Source organism: Anas platyrhynchos, chromosome 5, assembly GCF_047663525.1.
Source record: "Anas platyrhynchos isolate ZD024472 breed Pekin duck chromosome 5, IASCAAS_PekinDuck_T2T, whole genome shotgun sequence".
NCBI classification, from domain to species: domain Eukaryota; kingdom Metazoa; phylum Chordata; class Aves; order Anseriformes; family Anatidae; genus Anas; species Anas platyrhynchos.
The window spans coordinates 4456377-4467376 of NC_092591.1; the positions used below are offsets into that span (position 1 = coordinate 4456377).

At 50.1% G+C, this 11000-nt stretch overlaps 1 long non-coding RNA gene across 1 annotated transcript; it reads left to right on the forward strand.

The window, feature by feature from the left end:
* The first annotated feature begins 564 nt into the window (after positions 1 to 564).
* LOC106020016 (uncharacterized) lies at positions 565 to 7735 on the forward strand. The gene is made up of 4 exons (XR_001195322.5): positions 565 to 1066; positions 2307 to 2561; positions 3250 to 5085; positions 5710 to 7735. It is a non-coding gene; the product is annotated as an uncharacterized lncRNA (long non-coding RNA).
* The last annotated feature ends 3265 nt before the right edge of the window (positions 7736 to 11000 follow it).

Sequence of the window (11000 nt, forward strand, 5' to 3'; positions counted from 1 at the left end):
TCGTGTCAAAAAGGTCTCCCAAAATGCTGTTAGCTCCTGTGCCAGGCTGTCCCGAAAGGCCAGGTGGGTTTGGATCTGGAGGTTATACTTGGATCAATCTCTGCTTTAGGTTGAACTCCTGGTTTTAGGTCAGATTATTCCGAAATTTGGGTGGGTATTTCTGACTCTGGCTTATTTCCAGTTCCGGAGAAGAACAAAGGCTTCGAGCTGACGTCCACTGAAATATTTGATGAAACTTTGAATTTTCTTGATACCAAGCTGACTGGTGGATGGATGATCTTCCAGCAGGTCTGAGCCCTGTTCTGTTCTCCTTTACACCCGTGTAAAGCTGAAATCAAGCCAAGGGCAGGCCTGTGGGCACAGGACCCTCACCAGGGATGTGATTTGGCAAGCTGCAAATGGGCAGCACACCCATCCCATCCTGGGGAGCGAGCAATGTTGGGCTCAACACACTCCAGCTGCAGCTGTAATTGCATTAGACACCTCTTGCAGGCACTTACATCGTCACCTGGGTGCCTCGTTTGCCACTGACAAACAAAATTCCTTCTTTCCAAGTCTTGAGGGGGGCTTGAGCTGAGGGCTAATTGACTCCACTCCAGAAAGACACTTTTACGACACATTTTTTTGGCTATAAAGCCAGTCTAAAATAACGGCAGTCGTGAAAGGATATGACCTAAACTATAAAATGCACTTATTAGAGTTGTATGATAAATCAGGGAAGGACTCGCTCGCCTCCTCTGAAGGAACTGCATGCAGCTGGACAGGGAATCGAGCGGGCAGATTGATTTCTGGTGTGCAGCACGCTCCCAGCCAGGGTGAGGAATTAGCACAGGTCAAATTGCTCACAAACCTCTGTCAAGGAATATATATAAGCCTTGCCTGAATGTCAGGCTGGAGGAAAGAAAACCAGAGCTCTGTGGTCCTGCTATGTCCCAGCACGGGTGATTTCATCAGTTATATCACTCTCCTTGCTCCTGAATCTGGATGCTGAGTTTTTGGCCACGTAATGGGTCCCCAGCAAGATGCCCTGCTGTGGAGTTAGGTACCCCAGCCCCAAAAAGTCAAGGTCAGTAGCTTAATTTCCACCTGTACCTCCAATATTGATGCTGGTGGTGCTAACAGCCTTCTCGCTGCTGGAGTCACCGCACCAGCAGGCGGAGGAGGAAAAAAATAAGTTTTCATTATGTTTTTTTTTTTTTTTTTTTTTTTTTGGCCCCAAATGCGTCCTCATTCTTCAAATGCTTGGGAGTCTTTTTTAACCCACTCAAATGATTTATTCTTCTGCAAAAGGTCTGGCTGGAGGGGAGGCGCAGATTAACTTTCAGCAGCAGTGATGGGGAGCAAAGCAAAAATGCTGCCGAGGAGCTGCGGGATGCTACAGCCCCTGCAACGGGGTGATGGGGAGGGATGGAGCCAACGCAGTTTGTTCATGGCAGGGTTTTCTCCCAGCCCAGTTCCCAGAATACCAAACCAGCACTGAAATGACCCCATCAGGGCTCGTGCCAGGGCGGGCTGAAGGGCAGGAGCTGCCTCCCCTCCCTTCCATGACTCGTGGCACCGAGATGCTCAGCTCTGAGCCACTGAGTAATTTTCTTTCGGGTAATGCAATAGCGCATGGAAGAGCCTATTATTTGCCAGCAGCGAGAGACTCAGCGAGCACTAATTGGACAAACGAGGCTCCGGGGATTTACAGATGAAGCAGATGAATATGCAATTGGGGAGAAAAGGCAAACAAGGCTCTGAGCCACCCTGACGGGCACCTGGGATGGTGCCGTGCTCCTCAAAGCGCAGCGGCACGTGGAGAGCTCTCTGGCCAGAGAGCCCTGCCTGCCCGTGAGTCCTCTCCCACTGCTGCTTCCAGAGCAAATTGCTCTGCTTCACTGGGAAGCAGGAGGAAAGGAGGGAAAAAAGCGAAAGAGCAGGAAAGCCAAGATGGTAAATTAAGATATATTTTTTTAAGTTTTCCTTTTCACCTCCAAATATTCCCTATAAAGACCATTCTCAGCTAAGCTTGGCTCCAGCAGGGCTTTCCGAATCTTGTCCTTGCAGCTGTGGGACATGCGCCCAGCCTGCTCGTCCTGGCCCTTAGGGAGCCCAGCCACCAATTTGTGACACAGCCGTGCGTGGGGCTGCTTTTACAGCTCAGGAGAGGCTGATGGTGGCAACTCCTGCTCTGTGCCATAGCCTGACCCCCCTGGGATTACCAATAAGCACGACACGTGGCAGCAGGATGGCTTAAAAACATTGCATTTTGACCACTTCCAGCCATAACTGTTCACCACTTCACTTTCTCTTCCTTTACCCAGTGCCCTATCCAGCAGCCCTGTAACAATTTGCCATGAAAACGCAGCACATCCTCCAGCCACAAAGTCTCCGTGCACAAGGTCTGTTGTTCTCCACGACTGGGTCTGGCTCCATGACCGGGGCGCGAAGCTATGACCATAAAATGAATAACAACACGCTGCATTCAATCATCATCGGGGGGCTCAATGCTCCTGCACACGGACGCAATACCATGAGTGCCCCCGCGATGAAGGCCAAGAAATGACTGATCGTGCCACGTAAGTTATGGCGAGCCCTCCTCGTAGGGAAAAGTGCTCCTTGCTGGAGTTTGGGTGATAAATCACCGCGTTTTCCTGTAGTGCATTAGCACTTGATCTCCGAGGTCGGGCCCGAGAATAACCTTCTCGCTCTAATTGACATGCAAAGCTACTGCTGTGTATTAATTTGGAGGGGGGGGGCTGAACTTTGAGCGTCAGCGCTGAGATCAGAAAAATGGAGAGTGGTAAATCTGCAGTGAACCGCCCGGGTATTTATAGGCCTTCACATAGCGAAATGTTTATTTAAAAAAAAAATAAATGCTGCAGTCCACGGGCTGGCCTGGCTTTCTGCCAGTGGCCCGGGTCAGAAAGTGCACAGCCTCGTCTGGCAGAAGGAGGAAATATGGCATGGCTTTCACCACCCGGAGAGCCTGCAGGGGTGGGAGAGGAGGCTGCTGTCCGTGTTTTTGTGGCTTTGAAAATGAAGGGGTCAGTCTCGTTGGGAGAGCTATCAGGGAGGAGTGGAAATGCTGAGGCTGGAGCCGCGTCGGGTGGTGGATGGGTGACCCCAATGCTCTCCACTTTCCTACAGTCACAAAGCAGAAATTAGCCAGGAGAGACTGCTTCTAAAATCTGAAAAACAGCATTTAATAGGCTCTTTTTCTTCTGGTTGTGCAACCAGTTGATGTTTTCCTGCTTCCCTCTGCAGCCCTGATGGCCAGAAGTGTGCCAGGGAAGAAGATGGCCTCTGGACGGCGCAGCTCCCATGGACTGCCGCATGAGTGTCCCTGCAGTTTTGGGAAGCAACTCCTTGATTTTGGGGTCTGGCAGGGCTGAAGGTGCTGGGGACCAAAGAAAAGCACCCAAAGCAGTGAGAGACTGTGTCGCTGATACCTTCTGCTTCCCACGGAGCTGTCGGTTAATCCAAAGTGCAAAACGTCTAGCCAAAGGTGAGATGACTCCACACAGCGCAAAGAAATGATGCAATCACCCCTTTCCTCCAGTCTGCCTTCTTCAAAATTACTTTAAGTCTTGTAAAGAAAAGCCTTCCAGGTCCTCTATGAGCTGTAAACCTCGGGAACTGTCTGGCTTCATTTCTGCATAACTGCGAGGAGCTCCGCATCAGGTCTTCCAGGGTAATGGGAGAAGGCAATGCGAGGAAAACACAATGGGAAAGGCTGATGTAAACATAGCTGTATCTTCCTGCACGTCTCTATAGTTAACGCTCTCGTTAATTATCTCGGTATCCAAGGGCTTATGAATTCAAACTATTATTTCCTCTGTGTACATTTCTTGGGAGGAAGGCAGCGACTAATTGATGCAGGCTCGCAGGGGGGTGAGTCCATGAGAGCAGCTACTGCAGTGAGGATGGACAGGGCAGTGACCTTCAGCACTGGGATCTGTTTCAGCCAGAAATTTGGGTCATTTTCACCTTTTTTTTTGAGAGTGGGAATATGCTAGATTTGGTTTTGAGGCAGGGATGTCATGGGTCCCCTGTTAGCCTTCAGAATGCCCTTTCCATCCAAGACATCTGCGTATGTCCGAGAGCTGAAGCGTGGCTGTCTGCTTGACCTATTTTTCTATTTTTGACCTATTTTGCTACTTTTCTCACCCGAGTCATGTGCCGCTCTGCTCACACTGGGTGTGAGATGCATCACGAGCCACTGCACAGAGTCAGGACTGCGCCGTGCTGCAAACACCCCCGGCGTGCTTCCCACCATGTTCCCCCCATTATAATTAAAACACAGGGCTTGATTGCATCCTGGTAACACGTGGCACTCCCGCAGCCTGCTCGTGGTGGTAAACAAGAGAGCTGCGGGTCGTTTCTCCTGCCAGGCTGGAGAAAAAGCAGCCTGGCTGCCTCTCCCTGCGGTACAGCATGCGCATCAGCAGGCTGCTGGATGATGGCGGTGATGATGACAATGATTATTTTGATTATTGCTGTTATTATCAGTGCTGTTATTGCTATTGCTATCGCTATTATAGTGTTCCCGACCTCGAGACGGGGTGCACCCGGGGTGAGCCTGAGCACAAAGGGGCTGCAGCAGCGCTGAGCAGATGCTGGGGCTGGGGAGGACGCGTGGGGCTGTGGCTTTGCCTTGGAGCCACGGGACAGTGCCGTGCCTCGGAGTATGATGGATGAGCCCTGGCTGCAGGGTGCTGGCCTTTGGTGATGCCCTGAGTGTGACATTTCAGGGTGACTTGCTCCATTTTCCTATTTTGAATATGTCCCCATGTTCAGCCCTGGTCTGGCCCACATTTAATTTTTAAGGTGATGCTGCAGCAAAGGCATCTCTTTAGATACTTCCCGATCCCAGCCATGCCCCAGGGATGGGCATTTCCTGACCCAAAATTCCAGGTTGTGGTGAACCTGTGCAGTGTGGCTTTGTCGTTATTTGATGTGCACGAAGAGCAAGGGCTGTGAGTGAGGACTGCATTGCCTTCACGTCGTGCATCCTGCCGGGACATGACGGAGCATCTCAGAAGACTCTATTTAATTAAAACGCCAGCAACTGGAATTTCTGGAGAAACATCAGAGGTCCTTGTAAATAAATTCTCCCGGTATCCCATGTTTCACACTCTCAAACCTTTTGGATGTTGTTGTTTATTTTTTTTGGTTAACCTTTTGTTTAGTCCGTGTAATTTTGGAGCTGATTTCAGGGGAATACTTATGGGCCAAGCATGTTCGTAGTTATGACTGGCTTACTTACAAATTACCCTTTAATCAACAGATTTAATATTAATTAATAATTCATAGGCTGCTCGTAGGATAAAATTGCATAATAATGTCTTTGATGCAGCCCAAAGTGTCCATTGTAGATGGCATAAAATGTTAATTAGCAGCAAAATGCAGTTAGGAGAAAACTCTTTTAATTATGTAATAGGCCTCATTACAATGGGTAATCAACAATGCTTCCAAATTAGCCCACTGGCAGCATTTATCTATATATAGCAAATAAACTTTTGTTTGCAGAAAATGCATTTGAATAGTCGGCTTCTTAATTGCTTTCAGGCTGCTTTTAAGTCATTGCAATCCCTCCTGACAGCCTGAAAAGGACCACTCTTCTCAGCTGAATGGGCCATATGTAAAGCTTAGAGAATAATGGGGAAAATTGTTCACAAATATTTGTTCAGATATGCAAGCAAATTTCAATTTGACCTTTCGTAGGACCCTCATCTGAATACCGGAGCGTTTTGCTGACGGCAGTGCCCAGAGAAAAAATGTAAAGCATCGGTGCATGAATATCCCTCGAATTTCACATTGTACATTAGGTCGCACGACTCACACTGGCTGCTTTGTTGATCACTTGCATAAATTACCCCGTCTGGTGACTACAAACCAGGTCGTGTGGCCAATACTGAACCAAAAGCGTGCACGAAAGATGGCTGGAAGTGGTTTTTGAATCCATCTTTCTTTGAGAAGGGAGACGGGAAGGAGCTCAAGAATCAGGAGCCTTGGTGCTAATCGCCCTCCCCAGCTGCCTCATGTAGGTCAGAGCCTATTGAAAGGAGACAAATCACCCAAAGTCAAAACCTCGTCTCAATCCATGTCTAGAAGCATATTGCTGTTCCTGCCTTGATTTTGAGAGGCATCCAGGCTCCTTCAGGGGGGCTGCAATCCTCATTTCTCTCCAATCTCAGCCAAATCTAGGACGTAACAAGCCTGTATATACAGATGTGCTCCAGCTGGATCCAGCTCAGAGCTTTTGGGCAGGGACGATGGATTTGTAATGTCGATTCCCCTGTCCAGCCCAGCCAGCCTTCATCTCTCACCACAAGTAATTAGCGGTGGTAATAAGAGCCTGCAGTCAGTTGCTAAGCAGTACTTATGGCTGCTGATCTTCCTCGGGTGGATGGCACGAATCCTTGGGATCCGGCGACCTTTACTTGTTCTCTGTGGTCCTGCTTGTAATTCCCCTTTTAATGCTGTACGATACCGATAGCCCAAGTTTATCCATATTGTCGAACAGACGGACACTCTATTATTAGATTTGTTCTTGCAGACACCTAGCTATACTGGCTGAATGTAATTTATAGCCTCGAAAATCTGCGGACACAGATTTCTGCCTCCTTCAGTGTCTGGTCATTTCTATTCATTTCATCTCTGGAATCTAATGTAATAAAATTGTAAAAGGCTCTAACTCCTCAGCATTTAATCAGCTTAGTATGAGAGAATTACAGCAGCAGCCCTTAGGTGTACTTTATCCTGCAAAGGAAATCTCACATTAGGAGACAATCTCATTATTTTGACTACTAAGGGTTGCATGAATTTCTTAAGAGCCACCAAGAGTTTGGAAGAGTTTAGGTGGGCTGTGGCTTTATTTGTAGTAGACAAAGAGCAGGAGGAGGTTGCTTTGCCAGCAAGGCCAGCTGGAGGTACAGCCTGGCCCAAATCTGGCCATGGGTTGCTTAATTCCGTGTGTTGGCTTGGAGAGCATCGATGGGGTCAGTTTTTACCTCCACTGGGACTGGAGATGCCACAAGTTTTGCTTTGTCAGCTTTTATCATATCCATCTGGTTCATTTTAACCTGCACGATTTAAGCATCTGGGGGATAAGGGGAGCAAAGAACCTGTGGGTGGCTCAAGTTTGGCAAAAGCAGAATTTCCGAGCTTATTTTTGGCTCATCCAGGTACAGACTTCGAGGGAGGAGGAGGGCAAGGAGGATGCAGAAGGGAAAGAAGGAAGCACTTTGATGTAGCACCCGGGATTATGGCAGCTTCAGTTTTGGGTGCATCCAGGCCAGGGTTGTCCATCCCTGTCCTCCTCCCTTGCCTTTTGTAGCCACACTTTCACGGGACAGCATTTCTGTGTCTTGGGGCACCGGAGTTATTTTAAAAGAAAACAGCCCGCTTGTTTTCCAGCCCAAGCTGGCTTGGCCAAGCTCAGCCCCTCTAACCACAGTCTGGGCATTTATTTTTGTCCTCCAGACTTTCTGAGGCATTTCTTGGGGCTGCTTGTCTGGTTCTTGCTGGGAGTGATGGAACAGGATTAAAATAGAGAGGAGTCCCAGGCTCGGGCTCATTCCTTCACAAAATTCACAGTGAAAGCCAACGCAAGGCTCAGGACACCCGGGCAGGGTCTCAGTGCCAGAATATTTCTGTGCCTTGGAGGTGTGCACGGGGCAATTTGGGGTGGCTTTAACTTTGCCCTTGGGTCTGGCTTCAAAATATGGATTTGTTAAAATATTTAAGACTCTGTGTTTCCAGCTCCAGTTCAGGCTTCAGGGGCTGAACTTGGTTATAAAATGAAGAGTGGAGCCCTCTCCATCACCGCGCTGACTCCAGAACCCGGGGCTTTAATTGAAATATTAACCCTGCCGAGCGGTGCACCTGAATTTGGGGGTAAGCCACACTGATTCCTGTTCCCTTTGGCAACATCACTGTTACAGCAAAGCATCGGGCAGTCGAAGCCCAGATTTATTTTACAGCTCCTCGCTCCTCGCTGCAGCACCGAGTGCCCCCGAGTTGCGCCTGGAGCCAAGTGGCCGGCATCTGGTAGGTGTGTGCCGCCTCGTTCTCCCCTCCGGGGCAGTGTTTGTGTGGTTTGCTCCCTGTTAATTTGAGAACGTGTTGTTTTGGCTTCCCGACGTGAGCAGAACGGCCTCTGCACGCGATGGGGAGGTCTGCGACGGCTCCTGGGGGAGTTCATCCCCGTCGCCAACGACCCCCCCGAGAAGGCTCTGCTAATGCACAGCTGAGCTCTGCCCCCTGCACAAACACCACTGGCTGAGCTTGTTACTGGTTTGCTCAGCTGGGCTGAAGCCCAACCACGAGGTTGCTTCAGAAATAAAGCCGGTGACCCCAAATCCCCAGGGGAAGAAGGCAGAGAGAGGGGAGGACAGGCGGGGATGGAGGACGTGAGCCGCAGCATCCTCACCCCCTGGGGTATCCGGATTGACAATGGTTTGGGCTTGGGGCTGTGCCGCAGCTGCAATTCAGCCCTGGGATGGCAAAAAGCCTGCTTGAGGGCAGGTCATCGTCTGGGCAGGGTGTTTGCCCACTCAGCATTGTCTGAACATCAGGGGGTGCCGCCCTGGTGCCTGAGCCTGGCGTCAGGGGGAACTCAGGAGCCAGGTGATGTCCTGAAAGTGTCTCCTGTTTTCTTTTCTGGGCAGATGTTGAGCTTTGCTAAATGCTCAACCATAATAATCTTCAGCATTTGTGTTGTTCTGCATTAGCAGTGAGAACCCACAACAGCCCTGCAGCTTTGTCAAGGGCTGCTGAATGTCTTGAAACCACATCTGGGATTTCTTGGGCTGTGTAGCACCTAGGGAAGAAGACCAATGCTGTGGCCACCGCAGCCTTTTGAGGAGCCCTGGATAAGAGAGCAGAGGCTATAGCTCATGTTCATGCCCCTTGGGATTCGTCGTGTCTCTTCCAATCTGGTTGTGCCACTCAGGAGCTCTGGAAGGAGCCTTTGGGAGGCAGGTTTGGGGCATCTCTTTGGGGCCTGAACTTCTGGGACCTCGCCCTCGCTTCAGGACTGCTCGTTATGCGTCTCCTCTTGCTCCTTTATAGCTCATCTTTGCAGAGCCATAATTCAAAGAGCATTATTATGGTCTGCTGACTGTTGCCTCCAGCATATTTCCTCCTGGAACTCGCAGCACAGCCCCGGTGCCATTATTTTTGAATGTCCTTTAAGCAGAGCTGTTCACACCTCTTGATTCAATTTGCCGAGAGTCTCTTAGCATTCCCATTGCTTATCTAAACATATCATATTTCAAGGTTTATTTTGTGGTCATAAAAATTTGCTGTTGGCATTCAAAATAAAACTCTTTGCTGGATCTTAGCCGAGTAACAAATGTGCTGGATTGGGTTAGGCTGGGGAAAAAAGGAGCTTTAGGAGTTTATGATAAATGGTGTCCAGACTGGAGAGCTCTAAGCCAGTCTCCCTGCTCTCAGACCAAGCACACCGAGCCTGCAGGGTTCTCCTGTCCACCGTGGAGCTGGCAGAGGCCGTGCTGCAGCAGCCTGGAGCCTCTGAGAAGCCTCTAATGAAGACACTTGGGGAACCGATTGGAAACCGACCTCTGCTCAGCTCCAGAAAAGAGGGGATGCCAAAAGCAGGGGGATGCTGCCTGTGCTGGCCCTGAATGGATGCCATCTGCAGCATCCCGTGTGTGAGAGAATCCCCTTGGTGGGACAAGGAGCAATGGTTTTCAGCTAAAAGTGGGTAGGTTTAGGTTAGATCTGAGGAAGAAATTCTTCCCTCAGAGGGTGGTGAGGCCCTGGCGCAGGCTGCCCCCAGGAGCTGTGGCTGCCCCATCCCTGGCAGTGCCCAAGGCCAGGCTGGATGGGGCTGGGGGCAGCCTGGGCTGGTGGGAGGGGTCTCTACCCATGGCAGGGGCTGGGATTAGATGGGCTGTGAGGTCCCTGCCAGCCCAAACCAGCCTGTGAGTCTGTGTTTTTATGATTTTGTTGTAAGGCACTGCACTGATGGGACAGGGTTGCACAGGGACTGAGTGGTGCTGGGGCCAGGGAGGCCACAAGTTGTCCCAGGCAAAGCTGCCCCTCTCCTGCCTCCTGGATGGCCACAAAAAGTGACCCCAAGCTGGTCTGGAAAGCCTCCAGCCTTTGAATAGAAAGGGGGTGATGACAGGAAAAGGGAAACATCGGGAGTGGGTTTGGTAGGAAAGGACCCAGCTGGGACACGTCATAGCCCCAGGTGCTGCCCTAAGGTAAGCTTTGCACAGGAGTCTTTTACACTGCTGCTTCCTTACATGTTTTGTTGGAAAGGCAAGAAAATACGGCGCTCCTGGTGTCTGCATTTATCTCCTGAAGCCAATAAGTAACTGCTAGTAAGGGCATATTCTCTAGGAGAATGTGCAGTCTGATGGGGAGCCGACTCCTCAGGGCACCTGCGGAGTGCCTGTCCTCTTGTCTCCACTGAAAATATATGGGATAAATGAGGAACAACATCCTGTAACTGATTTTAAATTTACAGACATCTGGTTTGCAGAGGCACCACGTACAGACCCTTGTTTCCAGTATCCAGGATTACAAGTGCTTACGGCACGCGGCCGGGATGCTGGAGATGGAGAGCTTTGGCAAATGCTTCCTGGTGGATGGTTTTCACAGCCCGGAGGTGCTGTGAGAAGTCGGAGCAATACAGATTTACCTGTTCTGTGGCAAAAAAAAAAAAGGAAAGGCAAGGAGAAGCTTGCAAAGTTTAACCTTAATGCCTCGGGGATGGGTGGAAGGAGCTCCAGATGTGGCGAGGTGCCTGTCCTCACCCTGCCGGTGTTTCTCGGAGTGGTCTGTAAAAGATGAGCTCTGCTTGTAGTCAGGCAGGAGAAAGCTGGGCACGATGGATTCATGAAATCTGCCAACGCCACACTGATTTACAGCTCTGGGAAACCCAGCAGGGTGGAAAACCTTGCCAGAACGAAGAGGCTGGATGAAACGGGGAAAGAGCCTCCAGAAAGGTGTTCTCAGGGCAACAGAAGACATCAGCTACG